Genomic DNA, 4,028 nt, shown 5'->3' on the forward strand with positions numbered 1-4,028 from the left:
GATCTTGAATTCTACTAAGCCGGGTAGTAGAATTCTTCCTGAGCCTTAATATTCGAGTTCCCGAGCCTTAAAACCTTAATTCCCCTTTTTCCCCATTTAGGGCTGCGACTCGCTACTTGGTCAGAGGGCAAGGCTCTCCCTGTTGGAGGACTTGGGCCGCGACCTACACCCCCAGGGTTTCGACGTGCCTAGGCAAAACAGGCCTTCCAGCCTCTTTGAGCACACATGCTGCGGTGCTTGAAGAACAGGGTCGCAGCCTGAGCCCCCAAACCCAGAAAATCAACCTTTTTCCTGCATTTTTCCTCGAGCCTAAACCCCAATTTCATACCCCAAACACCAATTAAACTCAGAATCAAGCCTAGACTTCCCCTCCACACAACTTAGGCTTCATAACAATCTTAGAAATAATTCATATACTCATCAAAACTCAAAACCAAACTAAAATCTACCTTCCATGCAAACTTAAGGTTCTAGAAAGAATTTAATAGAAACAACCAGCATTAATTCTTACCTCTGTGATATCTCAAAACCTGAGCTGATTTCCTAAATCTTCAAGCTTCTAGCCTCACAAATTCTAGCATTGAATCCTTAATCTCTGGAAAATTTTCTTCAAAACCTCTAAGCTTCAATGAGAGAAGGAGTGAGCCGAGAGAGAGAACAAGGCTGAGATTTCTTGCTGTTTTGTTTTCCATTTTTGTTTTTCTTCTAAGTCTCAGCATCCAAAATTCATGTATATCCCTTAGCCAAAAGTCCAAATACCCCTTAAGTCTATCTAAATCCTCAAGTGCCACTAAGGGAAATTCCTTTATATGCCACATTCCGCTAAGTCCTCGAATATTCCTATAAATCTCTGTTCCATCCCGACATGTCCAAATCATTGCTAACTTACTACTCGTTACCCGGTGAATCCCGAACACCAACTGTGCTCCCAAAATACCCCTAGGTTCCTCCCGAGCCGGGTATTCGACCCCGTTGTGACTATTTAGCTAAATTGCTCCCTAGGACCGTCTTAGATTGTGCATCACAAATATATCACCACTCACTTGTGTACCAAACACAATATACAAAAATATCACATTTATGCCCTCAACGGGCTAAAATTATAAATATGCCCCTAATAACCAGATGGGGCCCACATGCATATTTAATTATCCTAAACATGTATTTCTAATCATATAATCATAAAATTCACATATTAACATAATTAAATCAATTATTGCCCTCCCAGCACACTAATCAATGCCCTAAGCCTTATTAGCGAATTTGGGACGTTACAACTATCCATTCCTTAAAGAAATTTCGTCCTTGAAATTATCTAAATAACTCGGGATATCATTCTCGCATATCTATCTCAAGTTCCCAAGTTACCTCTTCCACTTTGTTGTTCCTCCATAGTACTTTCACTAAGGCGATGGTCTTGCTCCACAAGACTTTGTCCTTTCGGTTGAGAATCCGAACCGGCTTTTTTTCATACGATAAATTCTGATCCAGCTCCAAGTTCTCATAACTCAGCACATGCATAGAATCTGATACATACTTCTAGAGCATGGTTACATGAAACACATTGTGAACCCCTGATAGAATTGGAGGCATCACCAATCTGTAAGCTACCTCTCCAACTTGTTCCAGAATCTCAAAGGGGCTAATAAACCTAGGGCTCAACTTGCCCCTTACTCCAAACCATTTCACTCCTCTCAAGGGAGAAACTCTGAGAAACACATGGTCCCCAACCTGAAACTCTGAGCTCCTGCATCTCAAGTCTGAGTAACTCTTTTGGCGAATCTGGAGGCGAGCATTCGAGTTCTAATCTTCTTAATCACCTCATTGGTCCTCTGAACAACCTCAGGACCTAGATACCTCCTGTCACCCATCTCATCCCAATGGATGGGTGATCTGCATTTCCTCCAATATAACATCTCATACGGAGCCACTCCGATAGTCGCTTGATAACTGTTATTGTACGAAAACTCAATCAAAGGGAGATACTTACTCCAAGATCCCCCAAAATCCAGCACGCAGGCTCGTAACATATCCTTCAGTATCTGAATCGTCCTCTCAGAATGTCCATCTGTCTGTGGATGATAAGCGGTACTAAACCGCAACTATGTACCCATAGCCTTCTGCAGGCTCTCCCAAAACTTGGAGGTGAAGTTGGGGTCCCTGTCAGATATTACCGACCTTGGAGCCCCATGTAGTCATATAATTTCCTTTAGCATACTGCTCCATAATATAAGTCATCTTAACAGGCAGAAAGTGGGCTAACTTGGTATACCTGTCCACTATTACCCACACTGAATCATGTTGTCTCACGGTCTTCGGTATTCCAATCATGAAGTCCATGGAGATATCCTCCCATTTCCACTCCAGCATCCCTAGAGGCTGCAATAACCCTGCTGACCTCTGATGTTCAACCTTTACCTACTGACAAGTCAAACACTTGGCCACCTAATCCACCACATCCCTCTTCATTCCCGGCCACCAATACAAAGTTCTCAAATCTTGGTACATCTTCGTCGTACTTGGATGTAAAGAGTAGGGAGTGGTATGAGACTCAACCAACATTTCTCGCCAGATACTGGAATCCATCATAAAGCAAATCTAGCCTTTGTACTTCAACAATCCCATCTCCGAAACAAAAAAGTCTTTAGCCACTCCGGCTAAGATGCCTTCTTTGTGCTCTCTCAACTGGGGATCCTCCCCTTGTGCCTCCTTGATCCTCTCAAGGAGCGTAGATTGAAGAATGATGTTGGCTAACTATCCAACCACCAACTCTATACCTGCTCTAGTCATTTCTTCAGCTAACTTATCTGATTTCTGCCTCGAATTGAACATTTGTCTTGGGCCCTTCCGACTCAACGCGTCGGCCATCGCATTGGCCTTCCCAGGATGGTATAAATTAGTACAATCATAATCCTTTACTAATTCTAGCCAAAACCTCTGGTGCATATTCAGATCCTTTTGAGTAAAGAAGTACTTCAAACTCTTATGGTCGATATATATTTCGCACTTCTCGCCATATAAATAATGTCTCCAAACCTTAAGTGCAAAAACTACTGCCACCAATTCCAGATCATGTGTGGGATACCTCTGCTCATAATTTTTCAACTGTCTCGGCGTGTAGGCTATTACCTTTTCGGCTTGCATCAGTACGCACCCCAAACCCTGTCTAGAAGCATCACAGTAGACTACAAACTTCTCATTGTGTGACGGCAGGCTCAATACTGGAGCGGTGATCAGTCGCCGCTTCAACTCCTTGAAAATATTCTCACACCTGTCTGTCCATACATAATTAGTCTTCTTACACGTTAGTTCGGTCAATGGTATGGCTATTCTGGAGAATCCCTCGACAAACCGCCGATAGTACCCTGCCAATCCCAAAAAGCTCCTATCCTCTGGTACACTGCTCGGCCCGGGCCAATCTCTTACTGCCTCAATCTTACTTGGGTCCACTAGAATCCTCTCTTTACTTACAACATGACCCAGAAATGTTACTTGGGGTAGCCAAAACTCACACTTGTTGAACTTAGCATATAACCTATGCTCTCTCAACCGATGGAATACCAGGCGTAGATGTTGCTCGTGCTCTGTCTTTGACTGAGAGTACACCAGTATGTCGTCAATGAATACGATCACAAACTTGTCCAGATAATCCTTAAAGACCTTATTCACCAAGTCCATAAAAGCTGCCGGGGCATTGGTTAATCCAAAGGACATAACAAGGAATTCATAGTGTCCATACCTCGTGCTGGAAAGTGGTCTTTGGTATGTCCTCCTCTTTAATCCTTAACTGGTGGTAGCCTGACCAAAGGTCAATCTTAGAGAACATTGTCTTCCCTTGTAGCTGATCAAACGAGTCATCGATCCTAGGTAGTAGGTACTTGTTCTTAATGGTCAACTTGTTCAATTCTCTGTAGTCAATACACATCCTTAAGGATCCATCCTTCTTCTTGACGAACAACACTAGAGCACCCCACGGCAAAAAACTCGGTCTAATGAATCCCAAATCTAGTAACTCTTGCATGTGAATC

Source organism: Humulus lupulus, chromosome 1 (assembly GCF_963169125.1).
Source record: "Humulus lupulus chromosome 1, drHumLupu1.1, whole genome shotgun sequence".
Classification (NCBI taxonomy): domain Eukaryota; kingdom Viridiplantae; phylum Streptophyta; class Magnoliopsida; order Rosales; family Cannabaceae; genus Humulus; species Humulus lupulus.